We start from the raw sequence: 24,776 nt of genomic DNA on the forward strand, positions 1-24,776 counted from the left end.
TACCACAATTACATTTACTTAAAAACCACAGTTACATACAGAGAGAGAGAGAGAGAGAGAGAGAGAGAGAGAGAGAGAGAGAGAGAGAGAGAGAGAGAGAGAGAGAGAGAGAGAGAGAGGGAGAGAGGGAGAGAGGGAGGGAGGGAGGGAGGGAGGGAGGGAGGGAGGGAGGGAGAGAGAGAGAGAGAGAGAGAGAGAGAGAGAGAGAGACATAGATACATAGATACATACATACATACATACATACATACATACATACATGTACCTTTGAATCGATAAGTAGCAGTTGTCTGATGATCGCGCAATGTGTGAAACTCCGAGTTACAACCAAGAAACAGTTCCAGTACTACCAAAACTATTGCGCTCTGCCACTGCGGTATAGAGCACTGTCTTAGCAGATTGATACTCACCGAGTTACATACATACATACATACATGCATGCATCCATACACATACATACATACATACATACATACATACATACATACATACATACATACATACATGAGAAGTGAATGTAGTTTGTATCCTACAACCATTCATCTTACTAATAGTTTCTTTACATTTCATTTGATAGCAGCCAGGTAAACCTTTTTAAAATGATTATATCACCTGTTGCCTTTGTTTCAACTGATGTATTTTGTCATATTTATTAACTAAAACAGTAATGCGATGGTGTACTTTGTACATCTTTTATCAAACGTATATCAGTAAATGCATTATATAGTTATCATCAATATAATCTCCGTATTGAAATTTCATCTTATCATCTTCACATTGTACTATCAGTGATCTGAATAAATTATAGAGATGTGACTCTTCGATTGATTAACATCGTGTTTTGAAAGGAAGACACATGCCAATGTTAATGGTACTGATATTTACATATACAAAATCTCCACTTTGATGGCACCGGCTTTATATTATATTGAAAGAAATTATTCGTCTTTGGGACCAATTCTGAGTTACACCTCTCGTACCAGAAATCGCTATGGCCAGTGCCAAAAAGGTTTCCACTTAGCAAACCTTATACAAAGTATTCTCGTATTGTTAGAAATGCCTTTTATCTGCCATTTTGTATATAACAAATTCTTGATGATCGATAAATGTCATCTTCTCCTGATCCGCTTGTCAGGTGTTTCTATCCATTAAATATTCAGGCAAATTGCATCTATATCTATTAAATATGTAAGGAAATTGCGTGGAAATCTATGAATTATTCAGGAATGGCATCTTTACATTTCCTTATGATGAGACCTGTTGGTGATAGGGTTAATTGAGTATAAGAAAAACACTCTTAATCACAACTTTTTCAGCAAACCAACTTCCCGTAATCTTTTGATGATAGCGCGCAATGATAAAAAAGGAGCTACGGATATTTCATTTTGTGAAATCGCCTACAAGGTATTACAAATTAAATATGATTTTATCCCCACAATGACTTACAATTCCCCTAATGCATTTGTATTTTTTTATTAGTTAACTGCAATACCATTAACATACATTTTTTATGACGTGCTACAATGATTGCAACTAGAGCAGTGGTTGGCCAGAATAAAATCACATGACTAAATCGCCCGACAAGTAAAGACATTGCATTTTCTGATTCGGTTCTTTGAGCAATTCGATCTCAATTGAAGAACGCAAACATAACGGTCTTTAATATAAGAGCACACTGAATTGAGCAATATTACATGTATGAAAGCAACCTGATTATCAGAATCTTCAATTCTGACAAATGATTTTCCTACCACATGACTTTGAACGAATCCTTACCAGTTGGTATGAATGCATTGACAGGCTAATATTGCTGCCTCATTTGGGACGTTATTGTGTACTACACCATGGGGAATGTAGTTGAATAAAACGATACTCAGGATCATTACACACACACACACACACACACACACACACATATATATATATATATATATATATATATATATATATATATATATATATATATATATATATATATATATACATATATGTGTATGTATGTATGTATGTATGTATGTATGTGTCTGTCAGTCTGCCTGTCTGCCTGCCTGCCTGTCCGTATGTATGTATGTATGTATGTATGTATGTATGTATGTATGTATGTATGTATGTATGTATGTATGTATGTACATGTATGTATGTATGTATGTATGTATGTATGTATGTATGTATGTGTGTGTGTGTGTGTGTGTGTGTATGTATGTATGTATGTATGTATGTATGTATGTATGTATGTATGTATGTATGTATGTATGTATGTATGTATGGATGGATGGATGGATGGATGGATGGATGGATGGATGGATGGATGGATGTGTGTGTGTGTATGTATGTATGTATGTATGTATGTATGTATGTATGTATGTATGTATGTATGTATGTATGCATGGATGGATGGATGAACATGTGTTTTAGTCTAAAGCATAAAAGCAAACACCTTTAACCTTGATCCGATATCTTTATTGTCTGTGTACTCCATTCTTGTTACCGTCATTAATTGTACTTGTGTTTTATCTCTGAAAGAAAGACATTTTTTATTCTTACCAAGGAATTGACTGTAGTGATCATATAGGTGTAAACGTATCCGTGACAAAAGCAAGTCCATTAGGGGCCAGCAGCTAATAGCGCCAGGTGTTAAATTATACCTGAGTGGAACAAGATATGAAAATGAAGAATGCAATGTCTTTGTAGCTTGTTTCCTGAGGGCTGATCGAGTACACCGTTGTACGATCATTGACTCCTTGTACTTTACGATTGACTTGCCCGATAGAGATTACGATGAAACTCGATACTCTGTAGAAGTCGTCACTACCGTGAAGTGCTGATATCTACTTATACCATTTAATGCGCAACTCTTGGAAAACTGTAAAAGATACTGTATACGCCTCGGGAACACATATCGAAAGTGGGTAAGGAAATTTCAACTTACCGCGAAGTGGTGTATCGGAGAGTACGGTTTTTAATTTACAAGCATAGTAAGGCTGTCGCTTTATGATAAAAAATTGCTGCAATTTGGATCATTTATCATCAACCCTATTTTTTTAAAACCTTTGTTGACATTAAACATGCGTTTTCACTTCGTTTAAAAAAACCCAATCATTTGCCATTGTCAGAACTTAATCCTTGCATTCAGATACAATACACAAATAAATAAATACACTAAAATATCTAAAAAGTCTACACAATACCAAGAGGATAACTGTTGATGCCATTAAAGACATCCTTCGACATTACCAGTCCACTTGACAATAATTGAATCAAGTTTTATTTCAATATAAAACTATTATAAACTCGGTTTTGACCACATTTTAGATAGTGATTGAATTTGTTTTCAACAGTATGGATAGGAAATGTAAACTATAAACATTACATGTGTTTGTAATTATTTGCCATATAATATTTCTTATATCATATTTTGATCACGATTGCCAAGTGCATTACATCATCAATCGTAGGCGTCCTTGTGATTCACTAAACTCTTTGTAGAGATAGTATGACATATTTCATACCCCTATAGTATTCGTCGTCTCTTTCATGACATACCTTTGATCGTATGTTTGTATTGTATGTTGAGACTATAAGTGTAACTTATTAAATTCTGTATAAATGTTTACGTCATTTCTACTTCAGTTGTCTTTCAGATTTCTGTAGTCTATCCAACTGTCTGTCTGTCTGCCTGCCTGCCTGTCCGTCCATCTGTCTGTCTGTCTGTCTGTCTGTCTGTCCGTCCGTCCGTCCGTCCTTCGGGGTGTGTGTGGGTGGGTGTGCGCGTGCGTGCATGGATGCATGCATGCTTGCCTTCATTTTACTTCTATTTTGTAACTGTGTGATCTTACTGTCCCATGTTATAAATAATAATATGACCACACTCAAGACAAGAAGAAAATTCTCGCAAGCTCTAGCCCATCTGCATAATTTATTTTCTTTTTACAGCAAATACACTTTTTTTACTTGTCAATAAAAGTTAGACTACACAGACAAAAGTAAAAGATATAGAGATGGCAACAAGCAAATATATAATTATCAACCGGACGATCGGTAATTGTTTTAAAGCCATTTTTATCTATCTACATTATCAATCGACTGGAAGAAATCGATAGCTTGTGAGAAGTGATAAAAAAAAATTTAGTTACGATAATAGGATGCATAAGATAAGGTGATAATGATACCTTCGGAAGATCTGTATCTCATGCTACAGCTTTTTAAAAGGTACAATTGTTAGCGCCGAGGCTTGTCAGTCATCAATATAATATTGAAGGCAACAGGAGATATTATTACATATCGGTGTCTATTCTTTAATCCATAATATTCACGATGAATTTTTTAGACGTGGAGATAGCATCCAGTATTTTCTTTTCACATCAATGGGGGGGGGGGGGGGACAGTACACAGATAAATATCTAGACGCACTTACCGATAGTCATACATACATACATACATACATACATACATACATACATACATACATACATACACACACATACATACATACATACATACATACATACATACATACATACATACAAATGTACATACATACATACATACACTCACTCACTCATATACACTCCTCAACTATAGATAACGAGTTTAACGGCTTTGTGGCGTCTGGCGTCTACATTCTTAATACCCGCTGCATGGATAGTGACATTTTTATTAAATCATTACCGATAAATATAATATTTCATTTTCCAGATTTGACAGTCATTGGAGAGGAAATTAATTGACAATAACAATGCTAAGGTGAGTAGACATATTTTGTGGTATATGCAAAGAAGACCATTGAATGTAGAGTGTGGCATGAGCTTTAAATTATCAAAATTATCACTATTTGAAAGCTCCGTAGTGTCTCGGTGATTTTTCAAATAACAACAGTTCGTTAAATATAACACATTGAAAGAAAGCGACATGATAATGAACAGTTAGGTAACTTATATTTGCTTTTTGCAATGTCAGTTGTGGTTGGAATCTGACCGACAAATGTGCTTTATTTCTAGTTAACACTCGATAATTGCCTGGTGATGAGGGTATTGGTAGACATCTAATACCTCAATTACTGTAATGTGAATGAAAAAGGTTTTCAGCCGCGATGAATAGTTGTTACAGAACACCATGGGGGGTAATTTGACGTCTACTAGTGCCCAAATAAGGCCAGGCAATATGCAGTGTATAACACATCACATTCCCAGGTACGTACACTTTCTATAGTCAAAGGAAATCAGCACAGGAGTCATACAGGTTTGACTATACTTTGCAAAAAGAATATTTTACAAGACATCACCACCATGTAATAACGACTAATGCAATATAAAACCGTAGGGGGTGAGCTCGAGAGGGGGATAATGTGCACCTCTAGTAATGGGGGTCATATAGATTAGAGTGGCCAGCTAGAAGCGCTAAAGGTTGTTGTTAATTTTAGACTCCTTTCAGGCAGTAATTTCACAACCTTACAAGTCAGCAACATTATGTACCTTTTATAAGTTACCTATGGGTTTTATGTAGGTTTTAACAGTACAGTACTTACATGACATGTAAAACTATTAGTATAAGCAGGTGAAGTATAGCAACATAGAGACAAACTAAATAATAACATTGTCACTATAACATCTACGGATAATAATTGTCACTGACGGATATTTGACTATTGTGTAGCGAATATAACTTGGCGAAAAAATGTCCCAATTGCAGCCAGTGTTGCAATCACAATCAAAAACAGAATGTCGTCCCCTCATTCCAATAATTCAAACACAATGACCCCCCCCCCACTCCCCTTCTAATTTCAAAAATATTTTTACGCCCTCCCTCTACCAATCCACCGGTCCACCCTAGGCCGAACAAAATCAGCGTTCTCTTATTGCCTTGTTCGCCGGGCACTATAGTAGACGGACATTCACAGGTATTTGTTTATTTTTGTTTATGTAATTGTTTACATTTAAATAACACGTACAAATCATACCCAGTGATTAAAGCGTTGAACCATCTACTAACACATAGTGATATGGGTGTTTGTATTGCTGTATTTATATATTAATTTCCAATGTGCAACCTTTGTTCAAAGTTTGTGGAAGCAATAACCCTTATTTGACATCTCGTCCTAATGTTCATGGTCATATATTCAAGACGGTTTCGTCAGACATATACGGGTGTAACCAAAATGAATTGGAGATGCATTTCTAGATTTCAAGATATATCTATTTTCACACTTTGTATATTATTCTGCTATAATTATGCTAATCTGTGAAACCTGGAAACACCAAACCATTTTGTGCAAAGTTTAAAAGAAAATGACCCCTGCCATAATTATTGTACCCTTGGAACAGCGTCCACATCAGCTAATATGACTTAAACGTAAAGTTTGTAAGTTGGGATTCAGCTAACATAAACATTTTCATACATCCAATATGTGAGGGCTGCTCGATCGGATTTGGCAATTAAATAGACAGGAAATTAAACGAGTTTGAAGGATTATGTTTCACTTGGGAGAGCAAACCCCGAGTATTTCAACACAAACTCGTTCACTATAAATATTAGTTATAATTTGACGTGATAGGCTGAGAACGAAACGTTCGCAGTATTTAATTAGAAAAAAGTCTTTCGAATGCTGTACAGTATCTTGCGCGTTTTTGATTTACAAATGTTGCTGATGTCGAGATAAAACCATTCCATGGAAATTGTGGATGATTAACGTTGGAACTCCCTATTGGGTTGAGATCGAGTGGCACGACCTCTCTATAAGAAAACGCAATTGGCGATGACATGGCGTCAAATAAGGTGATATTCGGCACCACTAGTCGCGGTCATCATCGACGTTAAGGGAAACCCTTCAGGAATGGATACTTCCACTGAGTCGGAACACTTAATTCGTTGCAAGGTTGTCTAACAATATACTATACGTACGATTCGGCAAACACATGACGTTTTTATTTCATTTTTAGCCCTTCAAACAGGTCATTTTGAGGTCATTGTTGACATGACACGTATCATGATCATACATGTTTAAGCGGGAACAAATCGTGTTACTTCAAATGTTGCAGTTCGAAAGCTTTGTGTTATCAATGGGTTGTATGCAAATGAGTACAAGTTTATGGTTGAGCTCGAGTGGGTGATTATGTGTCCAGACGATTCGCTGCAAATCTGGTCTTTCGAGTGGCTACGTGGGTCTGCAATTATTACTCTTTCTTATCTAAACACTATCATCAGATGGTACATACTACATGCCAACACTTTAATAGCTCTTTTCCAATGAAACGTGTGGTGGAGAATACAGTTTTACAAATTTCTACATTTGTGATCAAACTACCGTGTGAAGCAATCTTTTGAATGTTCGTACTGCAAAAAATGCCTAAATGTAATCTAATTGTTGACACGAATGTTATATACACATGTAGAACTCAAATTCAATTGATTTGCTGAAGTAATAGTCACCTCATCATGAGTATGCCCTCTTCTTTTATATAGCTACTGACAGAATGCATGTTATTAAATCTGTAACTTTGAAAATTGTTAAACAAAAACTGCCATATTTTAATTCTACCCTATAGCGCATATATAATTGCAAACTAAGATACCTTTGGCGCACGTTATGATGGTTTTTATATTGGCATAAAAAGGAATTTTTTGAATTGCTTTGTCGATAATTTCTGTATAACAAGTTTACAGTGACAGGTGCATTATTGATTTTGCATTTACTGTACAATGCACCTTAGGGACAACTTTCTCTGAAAATAAAACTTCTTCAATTCTCTCCAAACTTAAAGCTTATTCCTGACCATTTTGAAATAATAAAACTCGCCGTCTTTTTTCCAAGGGAAACGTCAAGGCTTTCTTTTCCCCTAAGAGAAAACAAATAATTCGGCGGCATTATTGGATACTAAAATAACCCACATTTTGCCATTATTTTGACTTTATTTAATGTATATTTACGGTGACCGCAGATCTGAAAATAAATTGAAAAAAGGGTATGTTTTAATGTATTTTATATTGATCGAAATATTCAGATTTTCGAGTAAGTCCTAATATATTTGAAGCCAGTCACGACAATAATTGTTATATGTTTCACCAGCCTCATTCAATAAATAATAATCAATAACTGGCTTTATTCACCCCAACATGAATAAAAAGGATTCATTCAATTCAGAAACCAATTTCCCCTGAAAAACTCTTTCCACATTTTGCAATATATGACAGCTTGTACTTTTTGTTTACTATAGAAGAAATGTGGGGGTTCACAGTTCAGTTGTCAATACAATTTCTTATTTTTCAAAACAACCACATATTATTATTCGGCGGCCATACTTTTTGAAAATTGCGACAAGTATTTCTAATAGCTGTATTCACTTTAACTGAGAATGGACCTGTGGTTCCTTGAAAGACGGCAGCAGCAAAAGACTTTTGTTTCAGTGGCCCATATTCTATAAACCTGATTTATGATTTCCTCATAATGTTTGCACTGTGTTTTCTTTTTAGGGGGTCATTTGGCGGTGACACCGCTTCCCGCCAATATATCTACTTTGTCAACAGTCTCACCATGTGCTAATACTTTTCGAAGTAGGTGGCATTTGAAATTTGTATCTGTCTGTGACAGTGTGAATTCCGATTTACGTTTAATTACATTTCATTAAATGAGAACTCGAAAACTAATCGTTATTTGCTTTAGTGTCATAAAAACGGAATTCAAATCCTTCCCCTTGCTTGCTTTCATTATACACGACTAAATCACGTATCAAGAGCGGAAGTGGGAATCAGTATCCCAGAAGTAAAACAAACAACACAACTACACATATAAAATGTTATTAATAAGCAGACATTGTTACAACAAAGGGGGTTCTCACTTCGCTCTCGACTCCGAGTTGACTAGTGTTTCCTAACATAAAAAACCCGAATATGAACAGTTACTGTCGATCTGGATGGAGTTAAGTTTTGGTCAGCTAAAATGGGAGTACAGAGTTGACTTATATTTTGTGTCTGACACAAAATTCCATTTGATTACGTAAGTGTATTTAGTTTCCCAGATAAGGAGTGTTCTAGGGTTAAAGTTCATGGTTGCTGCTAAATGTTTGTAACAAATGACGGCTATGATAAAATTGGATGACTTTGGTATGTGATCTGTGTCAGAGACAGAGATTCACTGTGAATGACATCGCTAATCCAACTTATTAGTTTTACTACTTTATGTCTCCTCAGAGTGTAACTTCGGTTAACGTAATGGATAACATTGATTTAAAAAGAATATTCTCAAAAGACAATGGTCAGAGTCACTCAGATATAAAGAGGTTATGATATATGGAAATAAACTTGAATAAAGGGACCTATTCCTTTTTTGTTCTACTGTATGAATGGTGGATTGTTACACCAAATATGGCCACCAAATTGAAAGAAATATATCACACATAAATTCCAGTGTGTGTATATATAGCACAAAATGCATTATTTGCATATACAGCACGCCTTTTCCGAACCAGATTTACCAAACTATGTTTGAGAGAGCTTACATGACATATTATTGCTGTAAAATAACTCTTCTGGGTCTCATAAGCATTATAAATGTAGATAAGGTAAAACTACGTCATGTCACTCTTTTAATGTTAAACTCGTCAACACACATGTTCAGATTTGCCTAGTGATGGAATAGGAATACATGCATAATTATGATCGATGGTAAGATTATCATAAATTTTACAATTGATTGTAAATACCTACGTGTGTTCTCCTAATACCAAATTGATAATAATCGAAAAAAAACCTCAATGTTACATAGCGATGGGTCTGTACGCTTCCATTCGTGTCCTAAATTATAAGAACGTGTCATTTAATTCTTAGCTTTTTATTTGATTCATAACTGCTTAAGGATTCAAACAACTTCTAACATGCAGAGATTAACAATTTACCAATATATTGTTTCATTTTAAAGTTAAATTTAGGTTGAATTTTGAAAAGGGAATATCACTAATTCATTTTTAAGAAAACTATGTCGTCACCCCACCACACGTTCTGTAATTATTTATCTAGAGACATGATACATGTATTCTAGTGTTCAAGAATAAAAATAGATTATTCGCATACACTACACGTGTTGAACCACTCAAAGAGCCCAGACTAGAAACACTGACAATCACACGTAATATTCCAATTAGTGATATATGATGTGCACTGACTACTCTGGGTATACATTATACATGGTAGCAAAGTACGCCTTCAAAACGGTTAACAGAAATATTGATAGAATTAACGGGAGATTTAATTTCCTGTGATGTATAGAATGTCCTTGCTTTATGCGTGTACGTAATTAATCTTTCACAAACGTTTTTGTCATTGTTGTGTATTTCTGCCGGTGGCATTAATTACCATAGTCTGCATTGCTGGATGTCAATCTGGACAATCGATATATTCACAAGTCGATATAGCAGACATCAAAATCATATTTCCTGTGGTGTTAGAAAAGACGAAATAGCGGTTGAAGGTTTACATTAAATATTGAAGGATGTACGGGGGCAAGAGATGAATTTATCCATTAGAGTAGAAAACTGCTCCATGGAAATATATTTGTATTGTGTTATTGTGTGTCATACCCTGACAGGTGGTACATATTATTGGATTTCAATCAATAAAAAGCTAACAGTTCTTTAAGGACATTACTAAGAATAATGATCTGAGCAAACTCCACTAAACGTCATAACTAATTACTTCTCAGAAGCCAGTGTTTCTCCTGCATTGAACTTTTGTGGCCAGCTGAAAATGATGTTATGTGTGAATATCGTGATCATTCTTTACAGTCAATGAAACAATGTTACATTGTTATTAACATGTGATAACCATCAATCCATCACGCGTGTACTTTATACCAAATAAAATAGTGCTTTATGTTTTTAGGTGTGCATTAATTTTGATCCCCTTTTAATTTATATCATTCATTAATAGTTATATACAATTACAATTAATACCATACTTTGCAAATTACAGTATACATCTAAACCGTCAATATTCTTCCTTTGAAAACACCACTCAGTGAGGATCTGTGTGCCTATCAATTAGTCTATAGTTATTGCAACATTCTTTCTCTATAGTGATAAATCCACGGCGAAGATTTACTGGTTCCAACATTTCAGTCTACTCATTCATATTCTGAATTTTTATTTTAAAAAATATGGCCGTCATTCTGTAATTTCTGCGAATGTCATGAAATAAGTGATGTACATAGTCGGACTACAATATCTGACAGTTGTGCCAGGTTTATTTGAAAAGGACCATTGCTTGACATATGTGTACATATATATATTGAACAATATTGGTTATACGACCATGAACAAAAATGTCAATGTCGAAAGGCAAGATCTCATTACATCTAGAAAGCTAATCATAGACAATACGGATGTAGGTCCTCAAATGAGGTCTCTGTCTATTAAGCTTCCGGGGTTAGTGGGCAATATATGCATTTTCATGACGTACATATGCCCACCACACAGTGTATATCTGACATCTGACTTTTTGCCACGTTTTCTTGAAATCGGCTCATACACTTATTACAGGTGGACATGAATGTGCGGACGCACCAACGTACACTTGCACTGATGGACGGATTGATGGGCATCAATATAATAGTCCATCCCGGCGTTTGCCGGTTTTGAACTAATTACGGTTACTAGATACAGACCAGAAACCTATTCAGGGTCGGTCATATTTATCTGGGTGGGGTGGGGTCGGAGTGGGTCTATTTGGGGGTTACAATATAAGTGTATTTATCATTTTCGTATCGCGAAATGATTCATGAATAACTTTAATTTGTCAACATTTCTTAACAAGAGGGTCCCGCCCCTGTTTATTTATGTTTGCGCGTCCGCACACACAAATACACCTACACAAACAAGCAAACATACGTACGTGCGCACATACATACATACATACATACATACATACATACATACATACATACATACATACATACATACATACACATGGTGATGTGTTAGGATTTCGGAAAGCGAAAGAGATTACGTTGAGGCCTCTTTGGCGTTTGACATAGATATAATTAATTAAACGGCTTATTGATTCTTCTGATCTGACCGACCTTGTGCACGAAGTTTGTAGTTACCCTTCATTTGCTGACGTATCCATTAAAAACGTTCATCTTTAACAACGAACTGCTGTGACAAAGTTGAACCTTGCGTGGCTGTTTATGGAAGGGCGCCCTAGCTATACTCTTATTATTATCGAAGCAGTCGTTTGATATGTTTTAACATGATGAATACGTCCATCTCGGCATATCGTATCAATCAGAGAGTCATCAGTGCTTCTGCCAGCGTTTTAAATGATAGATGTAATATCTAATAAAAAAGTGTCCTTCACTAACTAACCTCAAAATAACAATTCAGAATTGAATGATCTCAAAGAGAAAGGGGAAAGAGATGCATAGTTCAGTATTTGAAGGAGTTGGTGCCAAAGGCTTAATGACTAAAATATTCTTTTGAGAAAAAACAAACAGAAACACGTTTGTGGCAACCGGCCCTTATGGTCCAGGGACAAATCTAATCACAATATTTCCCCGTTATTTGTCCCCACCTACGACAATTTTTGGTGAGATGAGAGAAGAAAGAGCAAACTGTTAGAAAATGGCACCGACGCTTTTGAGAAATATCATATCATTTTGAGAAATTGACAAAAGCAAATGTCACGAATGACACGACACAACTCTCCTATATTCGTAACTGTTCTACAACAGTATGTCTTATAATGGTTTATATTTAAGCAAAGCTTTGCTAACTATAGTGAGGTCATTGTCAATTTTCTCTGTCATCCTGAATTAGTACTTAGAACAATGTTTAAATTTCGCGAATAGTATTATTTTGAGATGACAACATTGATTTTCGTTTGTGAATTTGTTATGGAGGTGTGGGATGGATTTATGTGTTATGGGGTAGGAAAGCAGGGCTTATAATATTCCAAATGCAAGACAAATCATCCTGGGTGATGAACATCCGTCATTATTTTATTGAAGTTTGTTACTCTTGTTGCTAAGCATTATATTTATATTTCAAAATTTAGAAAACAAAAATTTGAAGGCATAAAAAAATACTTACAAAAGAGTGACATAGAGTTTCATATTGCGGTTAGAAAGGGTAAATTAAATGCTCATATAAAGAAACGATGACAGTTTTTGAAATTGATAACTTAAGAAAAGCTTTCAAATAAAAAATATAAAAGATTTCCTTCCAATGGGATGAAAAGAGTTGTATTTTTGTAATAAACCCAATAAAAACGTTATTAAATAGAAAACACAGTTCATCAGTGTCAACAAATGATGGCTGGGCAGTACAATGGCCTAGACACGGAGCATCCATCCGCTCCGTAGCGACTTCTAAAATGGTTTTAAGTTAACCATGAATATTGAATGTAGTGTAGCGTTACCAAAACGTTCGATGCATATTTAACGCGAAAGGAATTTGTGGCCTGAGTGTGATCTGCGTGGAGAATTAATGTTAACATTAGAGATCGATCGACGTAAGATCAGTAGTATATGTAAAGTCGATTCTTTTTGATACACAAACAGTTCTTTTTTCGTTTTGGTGCTGAACCAACTTTACACAATGTAATTCATGTCTTTGTCTCGTTAATATCCTTCAGAATTAAGGTTGGCTTTTGCGAGATCAGAAACCACACATGAATCAAATTAAAATTGTTAAAAGCGAAAACATCATAGAAAAGTGAAGTTTAAACCCCTTTTTAGTAATAACACTTATACTCAAAAAAGAGGAAAACATTCTTTGGAATCACATTGAAAGAATCATGTTATCGAACGTCTAAATAATATCAATATTTCATGTATTATTGTGATTCATAAGATACATATTATTCTACGATCCAGCTTCGGATCTCTTGTTGTTGGTGCAATAGGTTAACGCAGAACGCGTATTGGAAAAAAAAAAATTCATATCCTGTGGACGTACGAATATTGCAGACCTTACAACTTCGTTGTCAGATTAATCAGCTGCAGACGGGCACATGCCATGGAACATGTCTGGAATCATTCTGACATGTTTAAGATTACCATGATAAATAAATCTCTCAGACTGTCGACTAGGGAGACAATTCAAGTCAGCTGGGATACACGTAAAACTAGAATTTTTAACCTTTACGATTTCTAGCTACATCATCAGTGTCTAATCTACAAACATTCCTTGCATAGTTTTTCCGTGTAATTAACGTTTCCCGGGGAAAAGTAATGAAATGTTACGACCCTGCTAACGGGATTGTGGTCATGTTTGATCGGAAAGTTAGACAAATGGTTATATGTTCCAGAAACACATGTATTATAACAAGGTATTTTACATTGTAAATATAATAGCAATACACGACGTCACAGGAAAGAAAATTATATTCATGCCCCGTGGATGTACGAATATTGCACATCTTTAGACGTCAGACGACGATGAAAACAGTTAGCGAATCTTACATTATGGATATACATGTCAACACATACATAGTATTGTGAAGTTTGCAACCAAGACTTAACGTGTCATAACATGTCAAAGGATGTTGTAGAGTATGAAGTCTAACTTACGAACTAACCCATACCACATATCCGCGTACTTCCAATCATCTTATCAGTGGGAAACGATTAAAATACATTCCCCCTGACAAATGAATAATTCAATAGCTGAACGGTCCGAGTCTAATGCTGCCTTTTGATGATGTATATTAAAGACAGCTTTTTATCGAGCCATAACACGTGTACCATAAGTCTTATTATTATAATCGTCCATCATTTTGATAAGAGACATCTTGCAATTCATACCAAATATCAACTCGTAGACATTGAATGCCAATAATATGATAGGTTTTCGTCGTGTCGGATCTATGCACGATGAATGTAGCTTCAGGAACTCGTTAAAATCTAACAGAAAAGAGCTCCTTTGAGAAAGGATTCAAGCTTTCGGAATTGATACGCTTCTCATTTTGACAGGTTATATATACACGTCGGATCTTTGTAACCGTTCTCATTTATTTTGTAATAACAACACATTCATTAGAACGAGACACGGTGTCACATTGTATTCTTACATAACTGTACTTTATTGAATAAAGCCGAGTGTGTTTCTATATTTCGAGTAAAAACAGAACAGAACATCGACTTTTATGCCTAGCTTTCCATTGATAACTGTTTCTAATAATAGCACCGTTCTTGAAAGCATCGGCAATTTACGCAGGAATGCTTTCGATTCTCATGCGGTATGATTCCTTATTTGCAGTCAGAAAGTTGCGATGAGAGTTTATTATAAAGCAAACCTCAGTGGAGATAGAAGGTGAGATGAATACCTGTATTCAGTATTCAATATTTAACGACCGTAAAAGGAGCTACATCACCAATCATCTGCACTCATTTGTAGTCATAAGAATTCGATAACGAGTCTGTACACGCGTCTGTATCTTCAATAACATATAAAAGTGTAAGCCTAGCGAAAAAAAACAACAATATTGAATGCCATCGACTTCTCGCTGCTAACATCACGTTGGTATGTTTCTGGTGTGTTATCAGATACAATGACCCGGCTGTATTAAGCAGGATCAGTTTACAAACTACATTTTTGAACGTACGTGTACCATAACAAAGCAATCTAATCAAAATGAAATGATTGCTGTTGGCGATACATGGCAATACTGTGAAAGTTGAATTTTGACATCCAAGGTCAAAATAAATTTTGACAAATCTATTCCTGATAATGTGGGTGTGTATAATTAAATTAAGTCTTCATAAGTGGTGATATTACCAACACCCTTTTGTTCCTATGTCCACAAAATAGCTTTTGTCGAATTTGATAAGGTCAAAACCATCGTGATAGCGATATAATCGTGATAACATCTCATTTGTTCACTAAAGCATAGAAACATATTGTGATTTCTGTTCGTCAGCAAAACGGTTGCAAAAGCGAATGCCCGCCTGCAAGGTTATTAATTTCTCCGGGGAAAAGACAAGGACACGTCTCCATATGTGCACTTGCTTGTTACGACCCAAATATCCTGCCTATAAAATATTAACCATGTGGTAAAAAGGAATTTATCTTCAACTTTGCAATTCTTAATCATGATTTAAAGTAGAATGCGCCTCAGAGCAAAAACTCTTTAACTAATTTGCTGTTACTTGCTGTTACCATAACTACAATACAAGACTCTGTTCATATCAAAATATTTATCCATATTATGCCAGAACAAACACGGGTCAGTTTTTTTTCTCCTTCTCAGGGGTAAAAATCTGGAATAGCATCCCTGTCAACATAAGATGTATCAATACGCTAAACGAATTTAAGCGATCTTATAAACAATTTCTTCTAGAAGAGTAAATTAAACCACAGTACATTTATTGTTACCGTATGTTTTTCATAAGTACAATGAACTCAGAGACACTATGTATTTCCTTTTGATATATCACTTTGCTGTCAAACATTGTATATAACTATGGTAGGAGACAGGCTTGAATAGCTGTAAGCTAAATCCCGATTCCCCTATTTACCCACGAAATAGTATTTTTTTTGTATGTGTATCTGTAATGTTCATTTGTGCTTTTGGGTAAATAAAAACACTATACTTTGTTCAAGTAAACTCACGCCTATTCTCATTTTAAATCGATAAAATATCTGTTGTCACCGTGCAAAATGTTGAAATACAGATGAAACGGATATGATAATTTAGTCCTTTAAATATCCAATATGGCTGCCCAAAACCGTTGTTACGGTTTTCGATCCCGTTGAAAACAAGACGGTAAACCTCCAAATTTATATTATTATTTCAAAGCGAAGAAGAATATTTTTTCATAATGTACAGAGCCTTACATGTATTTTTGCATATTTCAAACCAAATCTACCCTATACTTCAGCTTATTAAATGATCTATACACAAGTTATCTTCTTCCTCTTTTGTTAGGGAAACTTACATGTTCCGAACGAATACTTCTTCAGTGTGTAACTGCATCTGGCAGAATGATCTAATTTTGCTGGAGGTCTTGAGTAAAGTGGAAGTGTGAAAATGTTAGCTTCAATATATGCATCTTCGGGTTAAATTAACCTTCTCATACCCCCAGTTTACTCAACGCCTCCTGAAAAAATTGGACCACCGTGTATACGGGGTATTGTACAAAGCAAACCATTGTGCAATGTCACCAAATGTAAATGTATTGAATGCATTATTTTTTAAGTATGGCACATATTTCGGTTATGTATAACAAAAGTGCTGAACGCCTAAAAAATAATGAAGAAATGGGTACGTGTATACTAATAAGTAAGTACTCCGTGTTTACTTGTGTCAAATCATATGATATAAGAGTGTAACACATGCTCGATCGACAAGCTCGATTGACAATTAGAACAGACGACGTCGAATTGTAGATCATGTATCCGTACTTCAGCTGCATATTACTTTAAAGCAGGATACGTTTGCCATTTGCTAACGCAAACTACTTCAAAAGACTAATTTTAACGAATGACTGAACCATGTGTATTGTATTTATGCAAGAATAAATTCTATTCATTCCTTCTTTTCACGTTTTTGTTTTCCAGTGAATTAAGCAACAATTTCGCTTTATCCAGAATTTCCAGATGTACGTTTACCCTCTTCATGAATATGTTTTACTTGTTCCTTAGCCCTTGGCCTAAGGAAGCTCCTTGAACGTCACACCTTCCTGGGGAAAACTAATTTGCAGCTGAACTGGCGCCAGAATTCGTCTAGTATCCGTCAAGCGGGGTCTCCGATTTGCATAATCAACTATGGAACCCATACTTAAGTTAATGATCAATGCACACATGGATTGATTGATTGATTGATTGACATCGAAGTAGAATATTATTACCGAAAACATTTTCCCTATTTCTGACACGAGTCGTGCACATTGAGATGGCATGTACACAGAAATTCACTGGAGATGCTTGGCAAAATAATTGAAAAAAATCAGGGGTTATTCATAGTTTGTGCCGTGTTACAGTACTATGAAGGGCACAAGTTGAGTTTATGCTTTTTCGGCCATAATTGTCGCTGTACAATCAAAATGTAATTAGTTTTCTACTTATTGAAGCATGTTTAATGATTACTTGCAATTGGCTGAACTCAAACCTACTCCTGTGACGTAATTATGATAGATGTTAACAATGTTGACAAAGTTGTGTGAAAGTAGAGTTTTGTACTCTCATTTACTGCTAATCAAGATAGAACATTAGTATCGCCATCATCTGTAGGAAAGGATATTCTTGAATGTCTATCTCTTCGTTTGTACGTACGTCAAATTTTCACCATAATCAGAATATATGTACCCAGCGACTTATTGCTTCAATGTATAGACATACATGTATATCGAGACAGTGATGTGGCAGACACACACAGACAGACAGACAGGCAGACGGAGACATACAAGCATGCAAGCATGCATACACATACATACATACATACATACATACATACATATATACACACATACATACATACATACATACATACATAGTACATACATACATACATACATACATACATACATACATACATACATACATACATACAGGCAGATAGACATAGTCAGATAGACAGATATAGTCACACAGAGATAGACGGACATATACATACAGAAAGACACTATACATACAGGCAGACGAATAGACGGACAGTCAAACAGACGGACAGACAGACAGACAGACAGACAGACAGACACACACACACACACAGACAGCAAGGAAACCGGACAGACGTGACATCACGGGAGAGAATAAGAAAGATGTCGCCAGATACAGGAGAGCGCGAGACAAAGACAGAAATACAAATGTAAAGACACACAAATAGAAAGGTGGAGAGAGAGAAAGGTGGAGAGAGAGAGAGAGAGAGAGAGAGAGAGAGAGAGAGAGAGAGAGAGAGAGAGAGAGAGAGAGAGAGAGAGAGAGAGAGAGAGAGAGAGAGAGAGAGAGAGAGAGAGAGAGAGACGAGCTGAGTGCAATATAACCCTGTTGTACAATGCCCATCTGGACGACTAATATATTTATGTAAGAATTAGGTTCAAAAGCTGATAAAAGATGTCTTTCTCCATCCGCAGTGTTCATTAAGGCTAGGTTCGTGTAGAGACTACAGTTTAAATGTCATAACCCCTTCGGTAAATATATGTACGATGAGAGACTTTCTTGATGTATCACCACAGGCTACCAAGTAGGTTATCTCTCACATATAAAAGCTGATAACATCTTTAAAAGATTCCAAGTACGACACTTTGTACAGCTAAAAATAAGTTAAAATATCTACCGTAACTAGCATATCATTTTTTTCCTATCCCTGCAAGCAGGATTTACTTAGATCAAAGGTGAAACCTGCATACATTTTATGTAGCCAAAAAAATGTCACAACCTAGTTCCATGACGTATCACTTTTGATAATCAAACGAAATACGCATGCGGAATACATATGTACAACTATTAGCGATTTGGAGATTTTTCTGCGACTAGAATAGGGGATACGTTAATCTATAAAATGGAATCTGACAAGATTTTTTAAAATACAAGTCAATACAATTTTGACAATGAAATATGATTGATTTTTTAAAAAAAAGTTATTCACATTGTTTACGACATGAAGTTTAGCGAATTAACGAGTCCCTGTAATTAGCCCATAATTCTTTCGTATTGTATACTAGTGGAAATAGCATGCATGTGCAATATTTATTGATACATTTTAGACGGTTAAAAGTGATACATTTATGATATCCTGACAGACCTACAGTCAGACCTACAATCATTGTATACTTATTTCTACGGCTGCGTGAATGATTTTGATGACCTTGCATTTTTCCTTCAAAAGCATATACGTCGTTACTCTGGTCTGTTGAAAGTGTCAAGGTGCATATAGTCTGTTTTGTTCTGCTCTGTTCGATTTGATTTGATTTGATTCTATTCTATTCGGTCCGATCCGATTCTATTCTATATTCGATTCGATTCGATTCTATATTCGAATCGATTTTATTGTATTGTATTGTATTCTATTGTGTTGTGTTGTGTTGTGTTGTGTTGTGTTGTGTTGTGTTGTGTTGTGTTGTGTTGTGTTCTATTCTATTCTATTCTATTCTATTCTAATCTGTTCTGTTCTGTTCTGTTCTGTTCTATTCTATTCTATTCTATTCTATTCTATTCTATTCTGTTGTTCTATTCTATTCTATTCTATTCTTGCCACAGTATAAGCTATGCAATGAAGGGGAAGTTCAATTCACTAGACTGACAATTACATCAGGCGAACTTTAACAACCATTTCACGGCAGGAATTCAAAGACGGAAGGAACTTGATGCTCTGTTCCGAGTGTTAACATTAACTTCGTTAAACTGTGACTTCACCTTTCCGTGACCTCCCGGTAGCATAACTATCTAAGCCTTCAACAAAATGAAGGAAAAAGCTCACTGAATGAGCATCCATAAAATTAAAAATACGCTGTACGTTAACGTTATTAACTGTTAACGCAATAACATATTCCCGGGTCAAGCTGTAACCTTTGACGGTCACGACAATCACATTGCCCCCCGTCCGGGTATTGTGGCGTTGAACACGTTTTATCTACTCTTTGGATTAGGGAATTCGCGGTGTGCATCGAACGTTATTAACTGTCGCAAAAAAGTCCATAATTTAATGAAATTTAGAGATAAAATGCATTGCCTTAACATATACAGCGAAAAGAGCTCTTATCAGTGCCTCATAGTCACTGTGAAGACTTGTTTTCTTCATTGAAAGTAAATGGACTAACCTGGGCCATAACTTTTACCTACTAAGTACTAATATATAACTGATCTATCGTCACTTTCATCTTTTATTTGTTTCTTGAAATGCGTATAAGATTGACAAGATTGATACTGACAGGTTTATGTATGTGCATTTCTTTCTCCGATGTCAACGGCATTGGTTCGCGATCGTTGCACCCAACATTTTGGCATCAAGTGATTTATTCGGTTTGCCTATATTAATTTGCCATGCCACAAATCTGACGATTAATGGCGATCTTTAACTTTGTTTCAGCAAAGTACAAAATATATAGTAATATTGTTCATATGGAACACAACTAGCATAGAAATGTGCTCAAGTCACGTTCATTTAATGACGGCTTGTTTGTTCTACACCAATCTGTCTCATTGCACTCTGTACGTATGTCCAAAGCTCTATACTCTGAATATACAGCTATCTAACATACAACTGTCAAATATTCTTGCTAGTGATACGTAGGGTAGTGTCAGAACTTATAATTGAAAAGGGTCTCCAAACACTGTTTGCAAAACTAAGACGTGACGTTTCCCCAGCATGTAATCGTCACAATTACACATACAAGTTTTGTTTACTTCTAAATATAGCATGTACGCGGCGACGTAGATTTGCTTGAGAAGACATTTATTGTGATTTAATTGGAGAATTATGTTTGTTTAGATTGAACAAGTAGGAGGTATATGTTTATAATATACCTCATTGTCGCCACCACCAGCGTCGTTAATTGAGCACAATGTCTAAACTCAGTGACTCCTTTCGGTATTTCTATAAACCATTATCCCGCATTAGCAAATACAAATATTTCAACACCGTATAGATGCAAAGTTACGCATCCACGGAGATGATCTCCGTTCTCCCGGGAGATTGTAAAATGATGCGAAATTAGTTTCGATGGACATGCAGAACACGCAATTATATCAGCCCTGACTTCCGACGCTTTAACATTTCTCCCTTTCCATTATTTAATAATTTATTACATTTAGTTTTCGTACCAATCCTAGCATCTCATGACATGTACAGTGATTGTGTCTATTTTTTTCACTTTTGACTAGACGTGCTAACAGCTTAAAGGTAACAAAGATCTCACAATCGATGTTTCTATGGTGGTATGTATCCCTGCAGCTGGAATTGTTTTCAAAGTGCCGTTCAATCATGCGTAGAGCCTCGGGCAAGTAGGATATGGCTTATGTGTTTAACTATCAATTTTCTTCATATAAAGTTTTGCTCCAATAACTTTTCACAAAAACAACCCGCAGGACTGGACAAATATTTATGAGAACGGCACCCGAACTTATATCTTGTCGGTTTAACTATTGTACAACCACAGTATTTCACCACTTGATACGTGTTTTGTGTTCACAAACTTATTGACGTACATCACCAGTCAAAAGTGCACCCGTTCAAACATAATGGTAGGCTAAAATGGAATAGGCTTGCTGATACAACGTCAGCGTCTACCTTCTTTGATTAGTAAGAATATAATCTGACCTTTGAACTGTGACATGTTCTCATCGGGATGTATACGACTCAGAACAATTCAATTCGTCTCATTTTAGTTGCTTTGAAAATATCATTTGCAGAGACCCCTAAACAACACAAAAGGTAGTAACTGCAGCTAGCTATCGACGAGTTGTGTATAGTTGAAACCTGCCCTGTTGTACTTCAAACATTCTGCATGTATTTTGCGTACCCGTATATTTTTTCTACTTCTTTCTGATTTGAAATTATTCTTTCTCTTTTACTGGCAACAGCACAATCATACTGATTAGCTGAATTGAGTACCTATGTTTTATCATTAATGACGTTTGTATGCTCTGTATGATGAACGTCTGTGCATAATGTAGCCATGAATCATGCAGGACTCGAATGTTTGTTTGTTTGTTAACAATTTGTGGGAGGTTACTAGAATTGATCACAACGTAATCTTCAAACCTTCAACGGGGTAAAACAACATAGATACTTTAAAAATAAGAACTGTGAGATATACCGTTCCCATTACAGACAGTATGTTACGCCGTCAAATCACTCCAAAGAAGTTAGAAATATACCATGTTAAGCGTGAGTAAATTGACTAATTTGAAGATAAAAAACATTTATGTAAATCACTATTCGTGTCATGATCATTTAAAAAAATGGACATTAATCAAAACCTACAAACTAAATTAACCACGCCAATTCATCGTACGATGCGGGCTCGTAGTTTGAAGTTAGCTGAAACGAGTTAGCCATTTGTTGGCAAGTAAGCAAGCCATGGCAACTATAACCTTACTTTGTCGGCAGACTTGTCACAGTCCAGTGTTATAGCTTATAGCATGTGTTATCACCAAGAGCTTAACATCACTCCGCAAAATGCGAATCGAAATTATATAACTTGTCAGCCCACTTTATAATCGCTGACGTTGAAAAATTAGACATGAACAGATTTAATACTATTATGCGGCTCATACCGAAGTGAAAGGAAGGCCAAATTAAAAAACCTGAAAAGTCCTTATAACGTTAAGCTTACCTCGTTATATGTTTTCAACTGGATACACGCATCGGCTATTAACTTTCACAACACTCTATAGTTGTCCTCTTCGTCAGGTTAATCTTTCTAGCTCTGCCGTATGCATCGACTGTGACAGATCAGTGTGTCCTTACACTGTAAGAGTTATGTGTAAGGTCAGCACTACTATGGAGGTACAGGTATATGTCTGTTTGCTAAACGGATTAGATGAATATGGGTTTTCTATTGAAAGGCGTAATGTGGATAAATAAATATGATGATCACAATGTCAATCTATTGTGACGTTCAGAAATATATATATAAATATATATGTTTGTAGATATACTAGTAAAGTATATCATCACCCTTACTAAGCCTGAACACCCCTATAAAATAATGTAACGTCCCGGATTTGAGTGGCATTCTTATTCCACTTTATGAAGCACGCGATACGGCATGTTTTTGCCACCATTAATCGTCCTTTCTTCCAAATACTGCAATTCAATTGATTCCGTGATTTATAACAGGGACGGTTGGCAGTACTGACATAAACCCCGCACAGGCCACGTATCCCTCATCGATGAAGACAAACCACTTTGTTTGCTCAAAGTTATGTTTCCTGTTTAGGTCGGGTCACCGTGTAACAGCAAGATACCGCATAAGTTGTAAAAAGAAGTGAAATCTTCGATTTTCTGGTTTAACCATCGCAACAAAATGACACCGAAAATATATGTCATGTACTCATATTTTAAACGGGCCTCATTATTTTTTACGAAATGCTCGTAAATGTAACACACAAGAGAGTTAACCCGATTAAAACAGACTATTACGTGTTTAGATAGTTCTACAATCAGAAAATTGTCAATGAAAAAGAAAGGAAAGAGATATACTGGTTACAGAACATTACAAGTTTACAAGAATAGTTACGACATCTCTGCTCAATAATCTTGGTGTCCATCCATGCGTTTCTTTCGGCGTAATATTGTATTGAGTCGGTGTCTATATATAGGTTAACTCGGGTGTAGTATGGCACACCTATATACAAGATTGCGTTAAAATGCATAAAGAACAGCTGTATTAATACGACCTCCACACGAATACCCCATTAAACCTTCACCAGAGTTTATATTTTGAAGACTCACAGCTTCGTATATTCGTATAGGTAACAAAAAACAATGCCTATCTCCAAGTTCCATCTTTGTTTCCCGACGTAAAAAATAATTATCTTGTGTCCCCACCGTGCCGACAAAGCTAGCCGACTCTGTACAACGCATAAGTTAGCGATCAAAGTTTCATTTTTTTCCGGTAATAAACTACGTTATGCCTCTGTCTTCGCATCTAATTATAACTTTTCAAGAATATCACGAAGTGCTGCGCTGTGTGTTGTTATGACTGGTGGCGATTAATGTAGGTTAGGGCACGTAGGACAACCATTAGGATTAATGGCCCTATCCACAGATTCAATTCAATAAATGTTCCTTCCAATTGACAACATAGTAGATTACTGCACACATACTGGCGAGGTCATGCGAGGTCA

The 24,776-nt window shown here is 35.8% G+C and overlaps 1 protein-coding gene across 2 annotated transcripts in view; it reads right to left on the reverse strand.

The window, feature by feature from the left end:
• LOC144444650 (prolactin-releasing peptide receptor-like) overlaps positions 1 to 23,389 on the reverse strand; it is a 78,930-nt gene extending 55,541 nt beyond the window's left edge. For both annotated transcript variants that reach the window (XM_078134145.1, XM_078134147.1), the window contains exon 1: positions 23,261 to 23,389. The gene's annotated coding sequence lies outside the window, so the exon portion shown is untranslated. The remainder of the gene's footprint in view (positions 1 to 23,260) is intronic.
• Positions 23,390 to 24,776: the final 1,387 nt, after the last annotated feature.

This window comes from Glandiceps talaboti, chromosome 13, assembly GCF_964340395.1.
Source record: "Glandiceps talaboti chromosome 13, keGlaTala1.1, whole genome shotgun sequence".
NCBI classification, from domain to species: domain Eukaryota; kingdom Metazoa; phylum Hemichordata; class Enteropneusta; family Spengelidae; genus Glandiceps; species Glandiceps talaboti.